This window comes from Thamnophis sirtalis, unplaced genomic scaffold (assembly GCF_051295495.1).
Source record: "Thamnophis sirtalis isolate CommonGarterSnake01/CBP01778 unplaced genomic scaffold, rThaSir2_p1.2 scaffold_3, whole genome shotgun sequence".
NCBI classification, from domain to species: domain Eukaryota; kingdom Metazoa; phylum Chordata; class Lepidosauria; order Squamata; family Natricidae; genus Thamnophis; species Thamnophis sirtalis.
The window spans coordinates 134,846,428-134,868,509 of NW_028261383.1; the positions used below are offsets into that span (position 1 = coordinate 134,846,428).

The 22,082-nt window shown below is 40.9% G+C and overlaps 1 long non-coding RNA gene across 1 annotated transcript in view; it reads left to right on the top strand.

Annotated features, from left to right (window-relative positions):
* The first annotated feature begins 1,038 nt into the window (after positions 1-1,038).
* Positions 1,039-22,082, top strand: part of LOC148048194 (uncharacterized) — a 28,861-nt gene continuing 7,817 nt past the window's right edge. Inside the window, exon 1 of the long non-coding RNA XR_015695813.1 lies at positions 1,039-1,326. This is a non-coding gene — a long non-coding RNA (uncharacterized LOC148048194). The remainder of the gene's footprint in view (positions 1,327-22,082) is intronic.

The following is a 22,082-nucleotide window of genomic DNA, read 5'->3' on the forward strand; positions in this document are numbered from 1 at the left end:
ACAAGTATTGAATGTAAAAACATGGCTAAACGAAAGGTAAAGTTTCCCCTCGCACATATGTGCTAGTCGTTCCCGACTCTAGGGGGTGGTGCACATCCCCGTTTCAAAGCTGAAGAGCCAACGCTGTCTGAAGATGTCTCCGTGGTCAGCATGACTAAACACCAAAGGCGCACGGAATACTATTACCTTCCCACCAAAGGTGATCCCTATTTTTCTACTTGCATTTTTACATGCTTTTGAATGTCTAAGTTGGCAGAAGCTGGGACAAGTAACAGAAGCTCATTCCGTTATGCGGCGCTAGGGATTCAAACTGCCGAACTGCTGACCTTTCTGATCGACAAGCTCAGCGTCTTAGCCACTGAGCCACCGCGTCCCAATGGCTAAACTGGCAATCTTCAAAATACCTTAGATGCATTTCTCAGAATTCCAAAGCTTCTGTATTCCATTTTCCCTAATAAAGCTATCAAATTCCAAATAAAAGCTGTCAGGAAAGAGAAATTTTCTTGATCTGGTCTAACCTTTTGCCAGATCTGAAAACAAAAAACAGGAATGCCACTGGGATATTTAGCTAGATGTTCTGACCAGAAGTCTAGATGTCCTTTTCCCCCAAAAGGGACAAATGTTCTTCAGTTTAAGACAGCTTCCTCTTAAGAATTAGCATTCCTGCTGGGTCAAAGGTTCAGGCTCTTCATGTAAGGGAAGTGGACATCTTATCTGCTGTCCTTCATTGCTTTTAAAATTCAAGCATCAGGATGTGCTTAAAGAAACCCGACTTAGTCCCACAAACAGTTTGATATATCATTAATGATATGATTTACACAAGAAGTGCTTTGAAGCTGGCACAAGCACGAGCAATGACTACTTGCAATTATCAAAGCAGCCCAGTCTTTTCCACACTGTTGTGAGAAGATGAAAACCAGGTGCTGCAGCTTTAAGAACCAAAGTGACTTAATGAATGGGTTCCTTAAAGCAGCAGCATCTTTTTTTTGTTCAGGCTTTCATGGAAGCCAGGCTGCTTTAATGAATAGCAGAGATCTCCTGGCTTCATGCAAGGTTTGAGGCACTTCTGAAAATCTCAAAGAGCTCACAGTCCTACTCTGTACTTCTTCATTTTTTAAAAAATAACAGCACACCAGCAAGATAGTAGCTAGAAAAGAGCATTCCTCTCTTAAGTAACACTTTCTGGATAGGGTAAAAGGTTGTGATTTATATCAAGATTGCAGAGAAGAAAACTTGCTCAAATCAGCATTATTTAACAGTGTGAGAAATGGCATTAGCTGAAAAATTAAAGCAACAACTAAAAAAAACCCTTGAAGATTCTTTTAGGTAAGGATTGTTTTTTTCACATTTGATTTTCATTTTGTTTTGTTTTGTTAATGAATTAATTCTAGTTAAACAAATGCCTTATTGGAACCAAATACTAAATCTGGTTGATATTTCATCTCTCTCTTTAATACAGTAAACGTATGTGTGCTACTAACTTTTTTTTAAACTTTTTTTTTGCTGCCATGCCACTCTTGTTGTTCTTCATTATGATTTATTTTCTTTTCAATGTTTTGTTGGTATACCTACATAGAAAATAACAATACATGTAAAGGCGATAGCCCTTGTCTTTTCTTAGATTAGAAAATGGCAATATTTAGACATCCCAATGAGTTTAGCAGGCATGGAAAAGACTAAGATGACAATTGTTTATTCATTTGTTTTATTTGAAGTCTGCATGGAGGCAAAACACAGCGGATGCCACCCAGTAACAATATTTTGCATATAAAGAAAGGAAAAACACTGGATATGATGATTAAGGGGCAGCCTTTAGAAGGTTCTATCACCCTGGCTAGTGGTAGAGGTGTCAAGTCACCTCCTAAAGATATTCACAGGGAGATCACAAAAACCCAGCCAAAATGTAGACATTTGACCCTTCAGCAACCAAGAACGTGGCACCATCTCAAAAATGTCCCGTCCAGCCTTTCTGTGGATAAATGATTTAGACAGTTGTATTAAAATGCAAATTTCTGTCTTGCTTCCTAGTTTATCATTGGACTCGTTACACATAGAGGAAAAAATTATCATAATGGGTCCCTTGGGAACAATTATAGAAAGGATTTCAAACGTTACTTAGCATCCCATTCTGCTGTAGTTACCTACCACTTTTGTTCTTTATAGTTGAAAGTGAGGGTGGGGGAAATAAACAATGGCATCCATATAGCTATGTATAAGTGGAGCAATAGCCAGGCTGAATTCCTGTTTAGTCTTTCTCTCTTCTCCCCTCCCTCCCACTGCTCCAGAGAAGCCTATTCCATCATTGTCCTGTCTCCTTTGTTTTCCACTCAGCAGTCCTTTAAAGCTGGAGTTCTAATTGCCAGGAAACTTTACCAAAGTCTGCTCCTTTTTGAAGAACCCATCAGGAAGAAAAAAAAAGGGGGGGGGAAATCCCACCCCACATAACTTTAGTGCTTTCACTTCAAAGGAGAATGGGAAGAAATGAGAGCATAGCAGTGAAGTAAGAATTTTTTGTAGCATTATTGGAAAGGAACGAATAAAAGTATTTCCTTCTAGCTCCACGGGAATAATTCAACTTGGACATCATGAATTCCAGCAAACAATTGTCCTGTTGCTCCAAGGCCTTCTTTTCCCCCCCAGTGTGGTATTTCTAGAAATGTGTCACTAGAAAACAAGAATAAAATAATGTGTTTACAAAGTACAATGGAAGTTACAGCCATAATTATCAGATGGTGAGACCTCTTAACTTTTCCTTAAACTATTTTTAATTTAGAAAACCTATTTAGAAAAAAATTGTGATTGGCACCCCTTGGAAAGAAAACCAAAAGTTGCAGGACAATCTTGATTTATTTCTAAGCAATTCCATATAAAATTGCTGTTTCGTAAAAATGACATAAAACCAGATGCTGTTGGACATTTACAGCTGAGGACACATGCATAGGTGTGTTCTTCAAAGTCGCTGTGTGTGGAAGGCAAAAATCAATCTTGTGATTGAAGAAACATCGAGTCCAAAACCCCACTGAGCTTATACCAGTCAGGGCAGAAGTCTGTATGTTTGTGAATATGGGGGGTAGACAATCCTCAGTAGCTTTTATTTTTTCTACCACTGATTTGCTTTTGAAGAGAGGAAGATTACACCAGTTTTCCTCTTCTCTCTTATACCCTAGGGAGTTGCAGGAAGCCAATCTGAGTCTCATTCTAATATCCTCCTACCCCTCTGGACTTCATGCTTTTGTGCCTGCTGTTGTCTTATCGGCTTCTGGATGGCTTTTCCAAAGTAATCTCCATGACTCCCTATCATATATACACAAATTAGATGCCTTTAAATAGCCGTTCCCCTTGTACCCAAGGACTCCTGGCCTCTGTTGCAAAATCAGCCTGTGGCTTCACAAAGAGCTGGGAGAAAAGGCACCTGAAATCACATTAGCCACCCAGCCTCTTCCAGACATGAGAGAGATCAGAGCCCAGAATAAGCAGGAAGGTCAAGGTGGCCTACCACCCCTTAGAAGCAGAATAAATGTCTCAGAAGGGCAAATCTGGAGCTAGCATGGAGGCCTTTGGCAGCTCTTTATAATCCCTTTGGGATGATACAGTCCTGGATAGTTGAGAATCACCTAAACATTTGTTATGTTTAAATCTAGATATGATACCATGTTTCCCCGAAAATAAGATAGGGTCTTTTTTCTTTTGACCCCTAAAATAAGCACTTGGCCCTATTTTTGGGGAGGTCTTATTATTTTTTGAGGTGCAGGAGGCAGCGAGAGTGATCACCTTATGGCTGCTGCTGTGTTGCAAATTTTTTTTGTGGGGGGGTTATTTTTTGGGGGAGGGGTTATTTTACCGCATATGCTCAAAAGCCTGATTGGGCTTATTATGAGTGGAAGTCTTATTTTCAGGGAAACAGGGTATTAAGAAATAATTATTTTTAAAAACCTTCTGATTCCAACCTTACCTCCTACCTACATCCATTGAGATAATTTTGTTATTTTTCTGATTTTATAAAAACTAATTGGCAATCCATCAAGGGACAGTTCTTTGCAGCCTATAACCAATATGTTTAATCAAGTGTCTTTGAAGCGGAACATTGTCCAAAGCTTTTTGAAAGTATATAAAGCCAACAAGACCATCTGTCAGCACTGCTAAAAACATTGAAATGATGGTAAGGCAGGATTTCTGTTTATAGAATCCATGGGGAAACCTGTATTTATTTTAATTTATTTTATTCTTTAATAACTTATCTGGAATAGGCATTAAGTTGACCACCTTTTTTGCCAAGTGTCAGGGCAGTGATCGAGTGCTCATGCGACTGGTTCTTTTGAATCTGAAGGCAATAAGCACACAAGTAAATGAAGGGATTTTAATTTTTGATGATTAGCTAAAATCATAACATAAAAAGACTACATACCAAGTGAGATCATACCCAAATCTCCTATAAGCTGCCAGGAGCTCTTTAATAACAGAAGCCGAATTACCCCAAAGGTGGCCAATTTCCACAGTACCAAGTAGGCACTGTAGGTTCCATGCAGAAGCTGTCAACAACAGCCCCAAAGGTATTTTTTTAATATCAAAACTTTATCAGAATTCACAGTCCTATTATAGTCAGGATGCTGCAAGACCTGACCTTGACTGGCTGGCCTACATCTTCAGGATGGGAATCGAAAGTCTGACATTTTCCTAGCTCTGAAGATATTTGAAGATTCTATGTCCCTTGCTTCTCAAATATTCCATAAATAAGAGTAGAAAATCCAAGCAGGATCAATGAGAATCAGCATTAAAATAACACGAAGGAGAAATCAAAATAACAATGGTCTTCCACATTGCCACTACACCAGCACATAATCTACCATCTCTCCCTTGGATCAGAGGTGAAATCCAACAGGTTCTGACAAGTTCTGGAGAACTGGTAGCAGAAACTTTGAGTAGTTTGGAGAACCGGTAGCGGAAATTTTGAGTAGTTCAAAGAACCAACAAATGCCACCTCTGGCTGGCCCCAGAGTTGGGTGGGAATGGAGATTTTGCAGTATCCTTACCCTGCCATGCCCACCAAGCCACACCCACCAAGCCACACCATGGCCACCAAGCCATGCCCCCAGAACTGGTAGTAAAAAAAATTGAATTTCACCACTACCTTGGATCTCCTTTTAAAGGTTGGTACTATATTGATTACTTTTGTCACTGGACCAATCTGAATTTTAAAAGTCAAACAATTTTGGAAGGAGTTCAAAATGTCCACATTTGACCATTTTGAGAATTCACAGGTGGTTTCCTGTAGAGCCTCTCAACAGGTCCTAGAACATCTTTTGTTACCTTTTGTTGTTCCAGTTCTGTCCTTGAGAAAATCAATAAAAGCTTGGGTATCTGTCCCATCTTACGGATGGGATAAATACAGATTTATCCCATCTGTAATAAAGACAGATGCAAATACCGGTAGTTCTAAGAACTTGCTGCTTCCTTGCTGAGTTCATTTAAAGAAGCTCCTAAAATTCGGGGGGGGGGATTGTACTTGTTATGACCTTTTTATACTTTTTCTCTAAGAGTTTGTGCTCTTTTTGGTTCTCCTTAGAAAGACAGAATGGACTCTACTAGAAAGTCATGTTGTTCTTTTCTTAGACTTTGGTTGATCCTTTTTAACATTGCAGCATACATTCTAGCTGAGTTCAATAATTCTGGCTTTAAATAACTTCTTCATTTTGTGAAGAATTTTGGCAATTGTTTTGTTTCAGTCTCTTTTTCAGTAGAAGACATTATATGTAGCTCAAAGATGAACTGTGAGGTCCTTGGTGCTCTTTGAGTTTGTTTGTCTATTTGCAGACATTTTATTACCCAACTAGGTGTCATCATCAGTGATAGTCAATTAGGGGTTTGCTCCCCGTTTATATACAGTAATTTGTTCTGCCAGTGTTGTTGGCAGTAGGGATTTTTCCCTTGGTAGTTCCTTGATTGTTTGTTTGATGTTGATCCCTGCTTATCTGGGTTTGGCTGCAGAAGAGGATGTGTTTTTGGTCTTTTTGTTCCCTTCTTAGCTTTTTAAATTGTCTACTTTGAATGGTGTATAAATGTGGTTTATCTCTATGTGTCTATTGGCAGCTGATTTGTCTGAATGTCAAGCTTCCAGGAATTATTTAGCATTTTTATATTTGGTTTGATCTAGGATGCTCACAGTTTCCCAGTTGAACTGTTAAACTGTGTATGTGCTGTAAGATTAAGTCCCAATTTTCACCAGTCCTCTGAATTATTTTTTTTTAGAAATTCCCCTATTTGCAATCTAGTGTGACTGTGTTACTGGACCCTGCTGACATTCTCCAATTTGCATGTAAACTAAATATAATGGCATTATATTCATTGTTTCCTACTGATAACAATACACCTATACCTTGCACCAAATCATTATCGTCTAGGGCTGCCTCCCCACTTCCTCAGGTCAAAGATTAACTGTTCCAAAGCATAGTCATGTAGCATACTTAGAAATGTGGTTTCTTTCAGTGGCCTGAACATGAATATGCCCTATCTATGAAGCTACATAGGTGAAGTTCCTATTATTACAATTTTTCCTTTTCTTATTTCCCTGATTTGGGTCATCATTTCAAGATAATTCTACATTTTGATCATATGCCTACATCAAATTGACACCTGAGGTCAGATATTGAGCCATGGTGGCACAGTGGTTAGAGTGCAGTACTGCAGGCTACTTCTGCTGACTGCCAGCTGCCTGCAATTTGGCAGATCAAATCTCACCAGGCTCAAGGTTGACTTAGTCTTCCGTCCTTCTGAGGTGGGTAAAATGAGGCCCCAGATTTTTGGAGGCAATAGGCTGAGTATATAAACTGCTTAGAGAGGGCTGTTAAGCACTGTGGAGCAGTATATAAATTGAAATGCTATTGCTATCAAGATTTTGTGGAGAAATCAATAAATTATGTTGTGTTTGCCACTGTTTTCTAATAGGTTAGAAGTTACATCAGCCAGCTGGATATGAAGGGCAATTGCTTGGTATGCCCTTCTTTGTACTGTCTATACAGTTTGTGTGCAGGAATCACCATATCCGAGTGATAACTCTGTCCTACCAAGTTCCTGGTTTAGCTGCAACATCTATGTTCTTAGTCAAAACCATCTCCAAATTTGGCTCAGTGATTTTCCCACTTGCATTGCAGAACCTATATACCATTCTTTTTTTTTCTCAAATACTGTTGGTATGAAACTTTTTTCACAACCTCTCCTAACTGTTGTATCAGCCCATTAAACCTAGCCAGGGTGAAATTCAGCAGGTTCTGGAGAACTGATAGCGGAAATTTTGAGTTGTTCAGAGAACCGGCAAATACCACCTCTGGCTGGCCCCAAAGTGGGGTGGGAATGGGGATTTTTCAGTAGCCTTCCCCTGTCACGCCCACCAAGCCATGCCCACCAAGTCACACCATGCCCACCAAGTCACGCCCACAGAACAGGTAGTAAAAAAAATGTGAATTTCACCACTGAACCTAGCTCTTATAGCTTTTACTTCAACATCACCCCTGTCCCAACCAAATGCAGCCTGCTTGTCCATTTGTGACAGGGCTCCATGGAAAACTTGTTTCACATTTTTTTCCTTTGATGTTACCCACCAGCAATCTGATTCTACTTGGTTCAGGTACAGGTTTGGTGTCCCGCCACTCCAAATTCCTTTGTTCCTACCAAATCTCTTCCACTCATTAAAACCTCTGAGCTCTGCCTGTCTAGCTGTCTTCCTTGGTGGTCCTGAGTGTTATTCTCATCTGACTGTCTACATTTGGCTTCCAGGATTGGCCAATTTCATTGTCCAATAGCATTGGTACTTAGCTTCTTCCCTGGCATTACCCAACAGTTTATCTAAATGGCACATGATGCCTGCAACATTTGCACCCAGTAGGGAAGCTACCATGAAAGCTACCCATCCATCACAAACCCATCTGCATGTAGTTCTAATGCTTGAATTACATTATAAAAAACCTGCCCGCCCTCAGGACTCTCCTTGTTATCAGAAGACAAAGGTCTATCCTCCAAGGATTCGGTTCCTCCTGGAGAAAAGTCCTTTTAGAGCCTTACTTTCTCTAGTAGAAAAGGTGCTGTCATCTAGGAAGGAGGATGAAGCTATCTGATCTCTGAAGATTCATCTACAGATAATCCTTGACTTATGACTGGTTGCTTAAGGACCTTCAGAGTTACAACGAACCCCCAAAATAGGTATTTACAAGCTGGATTCTTAGTTCGAACAACCAGCTATCCTCCTCCCTCCACATTAACATAATGGCATTTTGGGCACTGGGCAACTAACCTGCATTTACAGTCATTTGTAGCATCCTGTAGTCACATGATTGTGATTTACAATGTTTTTGCAGGAAACTAGGGCTTACTTCCAGCACAAAACATACACATAATGAAAGATGAGTTTGTTTAATGACTGTGGCATGACTTATAGCCACTGTGTCAGCTTTACATGCCATGTTCACTTAATGACCACTGCAAAAAAGGTTGCAAACTCAGGAATGCTCATGTGAACCGCTTAATGATTAGCATGACTTATGACCATAATTGCAGGTTCAATGGTCGTAAGTTGAGAATTACCTGTTCCTAACATTCTGCGTCTTGAGCCTAGCCACCGTAGCTTCAAGAGAACAGACTTGTTCTCTGATAGTCAGCAGATCATTGCATCAAGCAGAAACTAATAACTTAAGTCCAATAGGCAAGTAGTCATATATTTGACATTGTATACAATAAAAGAAGAGCAGCTGAGTCAGGATAGGAATTTACAGTTTGTTCAATAGGCAGCCTATCAGTCCTGCACATTTTTAGGCAAAGAAAGCACAGGCTGAACTTGAAAACTTTTATATACAGGTAATCTTCAATTTATGACCACAACTGGGACCGAAATTTTCATTGCTAAGCAAGGCAGTTGCTAAGTCAATTGTACCCAATTTAAGTGGATCTGTCTTCCCTCTGCTTGTCAGCCATGAAGGTTATAAATGGTGATCACATGACCCTGGAATGCTGCAATTGTCATGCCGGATGCCAAGCGCCTGACTGTTGAACATGTGACCTTGGGGATGCTAAGTGCAATAACCTAAGTGCAATAGCCCATAGTCACTTTTTTCAGTGCTGTTGTAACTTTGAATGATCACTAAATGAATGGTTGTGAGTCAAGGACTGCCTGGATATTGTAATACATTTGGGAGTTGGACTTTTCCCCTTTAGGTTTTAGGAATGGGATTGAAAAGAGCCGTGGTGACGTAGGGTTTAGACTGCAATATTGCAAGCTAACTCTGCCCACTGCCAGGAGTTTGATCCTGACCGGCTCAAGGTTGACTCAGTCTTCCATCCTTCTGAAGTCAGTAAAATAAGGACCCAGATTGTTGGGGGCAATATGCTGACTCTGTAAATTGCTTAGAGAGCACTATGAAGTGGTATATAAGTGTGTTATTGCTACTGAATAACAGAACAAGGTCTTCCAGTCCATCCCCTGTACATTCAGCAACAATCTTTTATCAAGCAGTCGACATATGAATATTACAAAGAAATACGTACAGCATAGCAATTAAAGTATTGAAGCGGGCAAGAGATGATGGTTAGATAATGTTTTTGTTGTTGTTCTGATTTGCTTTTCTCTCTCTTCCTCTAAATAGCAATTAAAGTACTGAAGTGGGCAAAAATGATTTGTTGTTCTGATTTGTTTTTCCTCCCCCCCCCTCTCTCTTTTCTTTTCGTAGGTGGGTGACATGATTAGAAATTAGACATAATAGAAAGAAAAAGCTTTTTACTAAAGGGTGACAGGATTAAAGCTAGAATAAGTGACAGAAATAAAAGAAGGGGGAATATCTGTGTATACATTTTATATAATAAAATAAAAGTAATAACAAGATAAAACATGAAATAATTAACTAACGATACACTGTAATCTAATATAAATGTATATTATTATTAGAAAAATATAAGTTGATTGAATGTAATAATTATGATTAACTTTATCAGCTTTACTTGTATTAGAATGTATGACACCCAGGTACCACACTGTTCACACATTGATTTGATATATTTGTAAAAAATAAAACTAAAAATAAAACGTCTAAAAAACTAAAAGAAATAGGAACCCTGGGGAATGTGAAATGGAACTCTGGATATGTTTGGGTCAGTGGTGGGTTTCAATTTATTTTACTACCAGTTCACGCATGCGCAGCACTTCTGTGCATGCGCAGAAGCATCTGGGCAGGTGGGCAGAGCCTCCCACTGCTGCCACTACCACTTTGCCTGATCTTGTGGTGAACCGACAGAATCCCACCTCTGGTTTGGGTAATGAAAAACCCAGATACCCATCCAAACACAGATTCAGGAATGAGAAGATAGAAATGGGCTGTTCATAGAAAGGTGTTAATTCTCCATGACACTGGATTACAACAAATTACTCTTACAGAAACAATACCCAGTTTAATGGGCTTCAAGTAGGAGTTCACTGACATCATGTTAGGGTTCCAAATAGCATCCAAAAGTAAATCAAAGTCCAAGGCAAAGCATTGCTCAAAGTTCCAAATTATTAAAAGACCCATGTTGGCACACTTGGGAAAACCCAAATCTGAAAGCTTCCTGGTTTTCGTTACCCAGTTGAAAGTTCAAGATCTTGCCCCCACACCCACAAGTCCATCACATGGTCCAATTTTCCACTGCCATGCTGGCAGCTTCCACCCATACAATTCTGGTCAGGTGCAGAGCTGCAGAGACAAAGGATGACCTTGGCTTTCTAGAAAGAATTTTGTTATGGCTACATCGCATCTCACTCCTACAATCCCCACTCCCATTTTCCCACAATAAAAAATGCATAGCAGAATAATAGAAATTGTAGAAGGCCAAAGATCCAAAAGAAAAAATGGCTGCAGGCCTGACACATCGTTCTACGGGCTCTCCTATAAAAAGGACTACATCAGGACTGCTTCAGTGCTACCTGCCGACCTTTAAAAAGTGATAAATCTCCAATGCCTTGTTCTTCCTTTCTCAGCCTGGACAGTGCGTTGATACTCGAAAGGCCCTTTCTGCCTAACCACCAGCCACCCCCTTGCGTTACACTGTGAGTGTTGCAGACTCCGTGCCAAGGATTTATAACCTAAAGCCAAGGCAATAAATCTGCTTTCAATTGCCTGTTACTCTGGGTCATTTCTTCCCAGCTGCACAGAATGTGATACAATATCCCCGGAAGCGAGCTGTGACTGTGCAGAATAGTTGCTAATCATGTTATCTATGCAGCAGGCACCGTGTACTTATTGTAATCATAACACTGGCACAAATTAATCCTTTGAGATTCCCCCCGCCCCCAAGAAAGTAGATAAATCCTAGTAACCCCATTTCACAGATGGGGAAACTATATTGAGTTGCCTAAGGGTGAACAGCCTGTCACAATGCTCCTCCGCTCTCTTTCTTCATTTACAGTTGCTACTCCTCCCCAGATAGTCCCATACTGAATAGGAAATTGTGGATGAACGTTTCTGCCAGCTAATAACAATCTCTCTCATTTTGGTATTTCAAGTCTAATTTTACTGCAGACTATATGGAAGGATGAGCCATTAAACCAGGCCAGCCTCTGTCCCCAATGAATCCCACATACAGGCAGAGATGTTTAAGCCTAGCTTTGTTTAATCTGCGGAAGGATATGGGCATTTCAGTTGCACAGGTATTGAATTGAATTGGGTGGATTCCCCCCCCCCCACCTCTCAGTTCATATCAGTTTGTTCTGTTTTCAAGGAGTTTTCCCCCTGTGACTGGGAGTGTGCAGGATTCCTTCTTTTAGAAAGATGAGATAGAAATAGGAATAGGAATAATAATAGAATAGAATAATAGAGTTGGAAGGGACCTTGGAGGTCTTCTAGTCCTCCAACTCCCTGCTCAGGCAGGAAACCCTACACCACTTCAGACAAATGGTTGTCCAATCTCTTCTTAAAAACTTCCAGGGATAGAACATTCACAGCTTCTGGAGGCAAGTTGTTCCACTGATTAATTGTTCTAACTGTCAGGAAATGTCTCCTTAGTTCTAAGTTGCTTCTCTCCTTGATTAGTTTCCACCCATTGCTTCTTGTCCTGCCCTCAGGTGCTTTGGAGAATAGATTGACTCCCTCTTCTTTGTGGAACACTGCTATCATATCACCCTCTAATCCTTCTTTTCATTAAACTAGACAAACCCAATGTTCACATAAAATTTCCAGCTGCAGATGAAAATGCAGGAAGAAAATCTTTTCATTTATTTAAAGAATTTAAAGAAGGCAACCAATTTGGTTTAGTGGTTAAAGCACCAGGCTAGAAACCAAGAGACGGTGAATACAGCAGTCTTCCAATACCCAAAGAGCTGTCACAGGCAAAAGGACATTGATTTATTCTCCATAGCTCCTAAGGGCAAGACAAGCAGCAATGGGTGGAAGCTCATCAGAGGGAGATTCAACCTGGAACTAAGGAGGAATTTCCTGACAGTGAAAATGATTACTCAATGGAACACTTGCCTCCTGGAGTTGTGAGTGCTGCATTGCTGGATGGTTTCAAGAGAGGATTGGACAACCTTTGTCTGGAATGGTCTAAGGACTCCTCCCTTGGGAAGGGGATTGGACTAGAAGACCTCCAAGGTCCCTTCCAGCTTTATGATTCTATGAGTTCTAATTTTGCCTTAGGTACAAAGCCTGCTGGGTGATCTTGGGCAAATCGCTCTCTATCTGTTAGGAAGAAGGCAATGACAAACTACTTCTGAAAATCTTGCCCAGAAAACTGCAGAGTGTAATCAACAAAGTCTCCAGGAGTCAAAAACTGATTTGAAGGCAGAAAGAAGAAGAAAGGAGGAAGAAGGAAAAGAAAGAAAGGAAAGAAAGGAAAGAAAGGAAAGAAAGGAAGGAAGGAAGAAAGGAAAGAAAGAAAGATTGATTTATATGTGTACCCAACTCAACATTGTGATTCCAGGCAGCATAAAAGAAATAAATAAATAAAACTTGAGGAAAAAGCCATGTTTTTATTACTATTCTGAATCCGAACGAGTTGATATCTCAGATAGGGGCAGATCATTCCAAAGGACTGAATAAGGTTTTGCTTCACTCTTCTGTCTTTTTCTCCTTCATGGTTCCTTTGTGAGAAGAAAAAGGATACAAGTGGTGAGAAAACCAAGGCAGTTCAAAATAGAATAGGTTTCTGGACAACCCTTTCCCCTCAAGCCTATTCCAGAAGAATCCCAACATCAAGTGCATCTCATGTGATTATTTCCACTTGAAAGAAAGATGAAATGTTCAACAGTGACCCAAGTTTGGGTCTTGTTGCTTTTCCCTAACTTTTATAAAAGATTTGTAAAAAAGAGAATGTTGCAGCTCTAAAGCAGAGATGGGCAAAACTTTCAGCCCTGTGGTCTGCATTGGTTGCCTGAACACAACCCAGAGGTTGAAGATCTAAGCATGCCTACATATTTATAGTCACATCCCCTCCCCTCTAGACACTCACACACAGACTATTTATTTCCTGAACAATGGTGCTGGGTGGAAACTCTATTGTTATGCTGTTTCTCCTCGAACCCCTTCCCTTTTTTTTGGATAAACCCCTCTGTTATTCATGGCAGTTGACAACAGATAACCTGAGATCTTGAGCCAGATCACTTCCTCCTTTGTCCCAGTGACTCACTTCAAATCACTGAGCTTTGCTACTGTTCAAAGAAGGAAATCAGTAATCTTCTCTTTGCCTTTCTTGACAAGCAAGCAGTTGTCTTATTATGGAGCGTCTCTACATCATAGCATTTCCCCGATAGCCAACCAATCAACTGGTCATCTGATTTCCAGGGAGAATGCATGTTGACCCTTAAAGGAAACTTCTGACGGCAATAGTTGGCCAGCCTTGCCCTAAGAAAAGGAATCCAGATTGAGATCTGTCTACATCAATATAAAGTTCCTCCAGAACATACTGAGGACTAATTTGTGCTCAGCTGCACAAAGCATGCACATCTTTGGCTAATACAGTCTTTTTCTATCCAAAATATAATCACTTTTCATTCCCCCTTTTCCACTTTTGTTCCCCTGTACTTTCCTTCTTTCCTGTTTGTTGTTTTTTTTAATTATCTAGCCAGAATGAGAGGGGGAAGCAAAGGCAAAAAGCTGTGAAAAGTAAAGCATACAAAAATGTACACTAGCAGCAGCAACATGAAATCAAGGGTCTAAATGTGAAGATGCAGTGACCTCCAATTCCCTAATGTGGCTACATCAATACCGCTAGGCCACTCTCATTAAGATATTTTAATTAAGGATCCTTTATTATGTATTTTTAATGTAAGATTTGCATTCAGGTTCATGAGTCAAGTGGCTTAGATGATAGAGAAAGAAAAGAGAGGGAAATGAGGATTTGACAATGCTGTGCCTGTTGTGGGAGGGAAGATTTCCCCTGCCTACCTCTTCCTTTGGACTGATTCATACTCAAGGAAAGGATTTGCAGGGAACATCTCAGGTTGACCTGATACAACCTCCCAGCCTTGTAGAAATTAGCCTTGCACTCCACAAATAAAATAATTCTTCAAATAGACAGATGATTGGAGGGGTCCTTGCTACACAATTGCTCTGTGTTTCCTTGGTTGTTTTCTGGCAGAAAACAACCAAGTTTCAGTGCTAGTGATGATGTTATCTATTTTGGGTAATGAAACGATTACCCAAGTGCCTATATTTCTACAAATATTCTCCTCTATCAGACAGATGATATATAGTATCTAGAAGATACAATGCAATGGTGAAATTCAATTTTTTACTACCGGTTCTGTGGGCGTGGCTTGGTGGGCATGGTGTGGCTTGGTGGACAGTGGCAGGGGGAGGATACTGCAAAATCTCCATTCCCACCCCACTCTGCGGCCAGTCAGAGGTGGCATTTGCTGGTTCTCCTAACTACTCAAAATTTTCGCTACCGGTTCTCCAGAACCTGTCAGAACCTGCTAGATTTCACCCCTGCTACAATGGCAAAACACTTCTGTATTGCTGCTCAGAAAAATCACCTATCCATGCCCCTTTCCATGTCATCTTCAGGAGCCACAGGGAGCTTAAACATTATTTGTGAAAGGTACAGCTAAATGGAGAATCACGTATGATAAATCCATTACACAACAGGCTTTGGCTCTTCTGTAGCAATATGGCCATCCTCATCATGCCTCCTTTCTGCTTTCAGGAGCCAAGCTTCTCATGTATCTTTCTATACAACAGAGGGATGATTCTATGATAAAAAAGAAGACTTATCCCCATTCGGTCATTATGAAGAGTATTGTGAGTGCTGGTAAATGAGCTTTCAGCACAGGGGCAATATGCTAGGATCCTCCATTCACTCATTTGGCAGCAACTCCACAGGCCTTAATGGGGTTCACTCCAGATTAATTGCATCTAGGTTGATGATGGCACAAATGTGAGTTGACTGGTGAATATGTATAAATAAAACCTGGGATAGAGGCAGCATTGAAAAGAGGTTTTGCAGACTGCCTATTCAATATGGATAACTGCCTGGTGCTGCCAAAAAAATACAAATTGATTACAGGCATTTCATATATTACACTATTAATATGCATCCTTAAGCATAGAGCATGTGCATTAACTGTAGAGTGTAATGTATGCCCTCGCTGATTTACAGATTCAGCTCTGCACATTTTCCAATATTATTTGAGGAAGTTAAGCAGGCAAGGTCTGAAATTCATGCTGTTTTTTGAACGTGGTTCACTCTTTCGTGGACTATGTCCAAAAGCTACTCTTCATGCACAGATTCGCCATTCATAACCCAGCAATACATTGTATGATTTACATTCAGAAGGTCCCAATTCAATTCCTTGACATCTCCAAATAGGGTTGGGAACGATGCCTCTTGGAAATTGATAGCATAAACAATATGAGCTAAAATGTGCTCGGTGCTCAGATCTGGTATCTTCTTATGTTCCTATTCAGCTCTTTGGTTCTTATATTCTGCAGCCAGAAATATTTAACTTCCTTTTAAAATTCTCTTTTCTGTTACATTGGCATATATCATTCCCAACCAAGATGATGAAAAGTCACAGAATGTGGGTCAGATAATGTTGGATTTTGGTCCAACCATCTGGTGACACAAGTTTGGTGGATTGATGCATTTTGAACATCTTTTTGTAAATACTTCTATTTGTGTTCTTATCTAGTTGCACATAAATGGAAGCAGGCATCCATTTTTTTGATACAGTTGGGTCTACAGAGGTTTTGACTTGTGCCACATCATCTGACAGGGACATGGTGGCTCAGTGGCTAAGACGTTGAGCTTGTTGATCAGAAAGGCCGACAGTTCAGCGGTTCAAATCCCTAGGGCCGTGTAATGGAGTGAGCTCCTGTTACTTATCCCAGCTTCTACCAACCTAACAGTTTGAAAGCATGTAAAAAATTCAAGTAGAAAAATAGGGAACAGCGTTCTCTGCACCTTTGGTGTTTAGTCATGCTGGCCACATGACCATGGAGATGAATTCAGACAGCGCTGATTCTTCAGCTTTAAAACGGAGATGAGCACCACCCCCTAGAGTCAGGAATGACTGGCACATATGTGCAAGGGAAACCTTTACCTTTACATCATCTAACACTATATTCAGGAAAAGGGGGACAATTTAGCTGCACAATACCATCAAGAGAAAAAAAAAACATTGCACTGCCAGTCTTCTCTAGATTTATTTGCATATACTTCTGCTCTACAGGTTACTTCATTTTCCAAATGGTATCTAGGCTGTACTTCCCAAGCAAAAGCATCAGTGAGAGCTGACTCGTAAGGCCTTGATTACATTGGCTCTTATCCAACATAAGCTTCATAAGTGGTAGTTTCTTTTGCCTTTAAGCACTGTCCGCTATGGTTAGTCGATAGTGTCTTTCTGTTATTTCTTTTAACATTTTATGGTGCAGAGAAAGAAGAAGTTACAGCAAAGCAGGCAGGAGACCGGGGGCTATACTGATGAGTTAATATCAGTAATATAAAGAGAAAGGTATTTTCAACAATAGACTTCTTAATTCAAGTAACACTTGAGTAACTAACTCTATAGCTCCTTTCAGGCACTTATCATCTACAGTGCTCAGCGTATGAGAATTCTGGATAATAACCACATGCACACACACACACACATATCTCTCTGATGTCACTGCTGCAGGTATTCCGGACATTCAGCAAGAATTTCTGCAGCCGTGAAGCTAAGATAGGCTCCTCATGGGCTCAGATCTACCTAATGCTAAAGTCTTGGCTTGCATGGAAGCTGTATGTACAATGCTTCCCTGTGTAGATGTTCACCGTCCTCACATGAGTGCTTGCAACAGATGACATCATTAAGCAACATCAACTGGGGGAATGTATCTTGAGTTTCATGATTAGAGCGTTCTGGATAATGGATGTCTGAATGGGGCTTTGGTTTTTGTTGAAGTAGTAAACAGTAAATATTGAGTTCATTGTCCACACTGCATATTTGGCAATAATCAGATCCCCCGCATATATATAGGTCTCTAGTTGTTCGGGTTTTCTCCCGCGTAGAATTGGAGATGTCTTGGCGACGTTTCGACGAAGTCACATTCGTCATCTTCAGGCTGCTGCTGACTACTTCAGGTTTGGTGTTTCCAGGAGTAGTGTGGGATCTTGGCTGGCTGTTTGTTCCTTATAACTGCTGGTAGGGGATTAAATTTTAACTGCCAGTAGGGGATTAAGTTTTAACTGCCAGTAGGGGATGAAAACTGATTGAATGGGGGCTTGGGTGTGTCTTGATTAGGTGGAAGTGTGTCCTTATTTGGTGGAGGGGTGTTCTGTTCTGATTGTTTGGGGGGTTGTGTTTCCTGTGAGGGTGGGAGGGGTTTTGAAGAGGCTGATTGTGCTTTAGCAGTCTGGCTTTTGGTTCTGGGTCGTGCCTCCTCATCAGTTTGTGTTTTTGGTTGTTTTCTTTGTGGATGTTTTTTGGTAGTATTCTGTGTGGCTATTGTGAGTGTGGGCCTGGTCTCATTCTTCATGTTTGGGATTCGTTTGTTAATGAGGGCGGGTTTCCAAAGGGCTGGCAGGCGGGAGGTGTCGTCTCGCCTGTTCATGCTATGTGGGTGTTTTTCTATTTCGATTGCTTCCCTGATTATACGGTTGTTTAAGTGTTCGGCCTTGGCGATGGTTCTGGTCTTATTGAAGTCAATTTTATGTCCTGTGGCTTTGAGGTGTTGGACCAGGGAAGAAGTTGGTTCTTCTTTTTTGATTGCATTTTTGTGTTCTTCAATGCGTGCACTTATTCTTCTGTTGGTCTGTCCGATGTATGTGGCGGGGCAAGAGGTGCATGGGATTTCATATACTCCTTGATTTTCTAATTCAATTTTGTCTTTGGGGTTTCTTAGGATGGTGGATATTTTCCGGTCTGTGCAGAATGCTGTCTTGATGTTGTGTTTGCGGAGGATTTTGCTGATTTTGTCTGTGGTGCCTTTTATGTATGGGAGGAGGGCTTTTCCATTTTCTTGTTCTCTGTCCTGGACTTTAGTGGGGGTTTCTTTTTGGATTAGGTTGGTGATCTTATTTCTTTGGAATCCATTGGATGTCAGTACGTTGGTGAGAGTGTGTAGTTCGGTTTTTAGGTGTTGTTCATCAGCTAGGCGTTTTGTTCTGGAGATGAGTGTCTTGGCTAGGGAATTGATCTGGGCTGGGTGGTGGTGTGAGAGTGCGTGCAGATAGCGGTTGGTGTGTGTTTTCTTCTGGTAGATGGTGTGTCCTAGGGAGCCGTTAGATTTCCTGTAGACTAAGACGTCCAGGAAGGGGAGTTGGTTGTTTAGTCTACAGGACTAAAGCTTAGTCTACAGCTTAGTCTACAGGAAATCAGAACCCAAGCCCCCATTCAATCAGTTTTCATCCCCTACTGGCAGTTAAAACTTAATCCCCTACTGGCAGTTAAAATTTAATCCCCTACCAGGGGATTATATATCTTTAAATCTTTAAAATAAATAGAAATAATGAAAGCTTTTGACATACACAGAAGGCATTCTATTGCATTCTATATATTAATAAGTACTGTTTGAATAGGTGTGTGCATTCAAATCTGTATTCAAACATATACAATACTAGCTGAATATCCATACTCCGCTATAAAACTATGTGATCAGGCTTAATAAATCGACACTTACAGCTTGAAAATTAATGAGTAGTTACCATCAGCCTCTCCACCCCCCTTCTCTCCCTCAGCCTTACCCCACAGAAACCTCCTCTTTCCTATCCCCTTCTCTCCCTCAGGCTTGCCCCACAGAAGCCTCTCCTCTCCCTTTCTCTCCCTCAGGCTGGCCCCATTGATCCTCTCCTATCTCCTTCTCTCCCTCATCCTTGACCCATAGAAACTTCTCCCATCCTATCCCCTTCTCTCCCTCAGCCTTGCCCCACAGAATCCTCCCCTATCCCATCACCTTCTCTCCCTCAGGCTTGCCCCACAGAAACCTCTCCTTTCTTATTACCTTCTCTCCCTCTGGCTCCTCTCCAAACTCCCAACCAGCAGGCCAGATGAGTCACTGGCTGGCCATGCCCACGTCCAAGTTTTCAGGCTGGGAAGGGGAATAGAACGTCTAACCCCCTAGCATCAGAGCATGTTAATAATAATATAAGAAATACTAATGATCTGATGGTCATTTAGAAAAATCCTTTCTAAGCGAGCATCTAGAAGCCAAGAGGAACATACATGCCACATTTTAAGTTTGTAGGCATTACAGTTCTGGAGATTTCATGATTCGGCATGAGTGGTTTACACACACACACACACACACACACACACACACACACACACACACACACACACCTTGTTGTATTATTTATCTTTTATTTATTATTTAAAAGATATTACAATATCTTTTAAATATTACATCATTTAAATATGTTATTTTATTTTAAAAATAAAGAACAGCCTTGCTTTACTTCAAGATATCTGGGAAAATGAGAAAATCCTGAATTTGCCGATGTGATTTATGAAGTCCATCCCATTTGGGGTATGTTTTGTACCCAGCAAGTAAAACAGGAAAACTTCTCCTATATCATGAGAACAATGGCTCAAATTGTGTGATAACCTTGCACTGCGAAGAGCAGGTGGATTTACTTTCATGAAGAGTCATGTACACAATCAGCAAGATCTAAATATATGCATTTCCCCCTCAAGAGAAGCATCAGGCAGAGCAGCATTTTCTCCAAATAATGGCTGCCTTTCTACCAAGATCTGGGCTATAGTTGCCCTTATGCAGACAGAAAGAGACAGATGCTCCACAATAGCCATTTCCAACTAAGTAGCAGACATCTTCTCCATCACAACTAGCACTGTTATATTTTCTTGTTTTATGGAAACATGTCCTTGTACTTTCAGAATTCCATAGAATTTTACTACACAAATATTCCAGCAATAAAATGCTTCATGGAAAGCTGCCAGGGTTAGGGTTACCCTAGAAAAACACGTATTTTGGCGGTACAGGGTTAGGGTTACCCTAGAAAAACACGTATTTTGGCGGTACAGACAAGAGATTCTAGTAATTATGTCAATCAGTTGAATAAACTCACAAAGGTGACAGACTGAGAGGTGAGGGAGCTCATTATGCCTTAAATAACTTTGGACTTCAATTGTTTGAAACATTGAAATATGGGGAACCTTGTCTCAGATGTTGACCTTGTCCAAGGCATTTGTACAGCTCTGCCGATGAACTCCACTGCCTACCATCATGGCGATCCCTGGCCTTACTGGGGCACATTGGGGCAGCTGCAGTGCTCTCCAACAATTGTGAGGGTATAAACAAGCATGGCCATCATGGAGGGTAATGAGGGATCCAAGCTTAGAAGGCAGTAGAGAAGAGAAAGAGACCCATTCTTTGCTACCCTGACTGCAGCAGGAGAAATTGTGATCTCTAGCCTTGAGTGGAACAGCACCTCAAGGAGAAAAGCAGATTATCAGGGATGTAGGAAGAGTTGATAAAATCTAATCCTCAGTTTGGGAAGATAATTTCTCAGGACATTTCCCAAACAGGATATCTCTCAAATATTTCACCACTGTGGGGTGATAGATTCTGAAGGGCCACTTCCTTCCCTTCCTGATCAGCTAAGTGACCATTTGAAGTTACAATGGCACTGAAAAAAGTGACTTAGGCCTGTTTTTCACACTTACAACCATTGTGGAATCTCCATGGTCGTGTGATCAACATTCAGATACTTGGCAACCAATTCATATTTGTGACAGATGCAGTGTCCGGGAGACGTGTGATTCCCCTTGTGCAACCTTCCGACAAGCAAATTCAACGAGGAAGCCAGATTCACTTCACAGCCATGTTACTAATTTAAGAACTGCAGTGATTCACTGAACAAATGTGGCAAGAAAAGTCATGAAATGGGAGAAAGCTCATTTAACAAAATTTCTCACTTAGCAATGTAAATTTTGGGCTCAATTGTGGTCAATTGAGGACTACCTGTACTCCTTCCTTGGATGTTAGATATTTTCTGAGCCAACTCTGCTTCTTTCCAAACAAGTTTCACATGTCCATTCACTACCTAACCTTTGGAGGCCAATCAACTTATAAATCTGGATGCCCAAACTTCTAATCACTGTCTCCGTGATCATGTGGGCAGCATGACTAAACGCCAAAGGCACACGGAACACTGTTACCTTCCCACCAGAGGTGGTTCCTATTTTTTCTACTTGCACTTTTTACATGCTTCCGAACTGCTAGGTTGACAGAAGCTGGGACAAGTAACAGGATCTCACTGCGTTACGTGGCGCTAGGGATTCGACCTTTCGGTTCGACAAGCTCAGCATCTTAGCCACTGAGCCACCACCTTCCTTACCTGGATCTACTTGCACAACCCATTTTCCTAATCCATAGTGAATCTGGGTGCAGCCCATTATTCTTAAATTTGGCTAAGCCCAGCCTGCAAACAGGGTTTAAGTTCCAGCTTCCAAAGCACATCTGCAGACTTTGCTAAACCAGGATTTGACAGAGAGCCTCGCTCCCTTTCTCAGCCCCATCATAAGCCTTAAAGACTTAGTAAGTGGCAGCAGTAGCTCTGCCTCCGTATAATTTACTGCAAGGCTATAGTCCATCAGGGGCAGAAAATCATCTTTATCTGTTTAGCAACACGTTCAT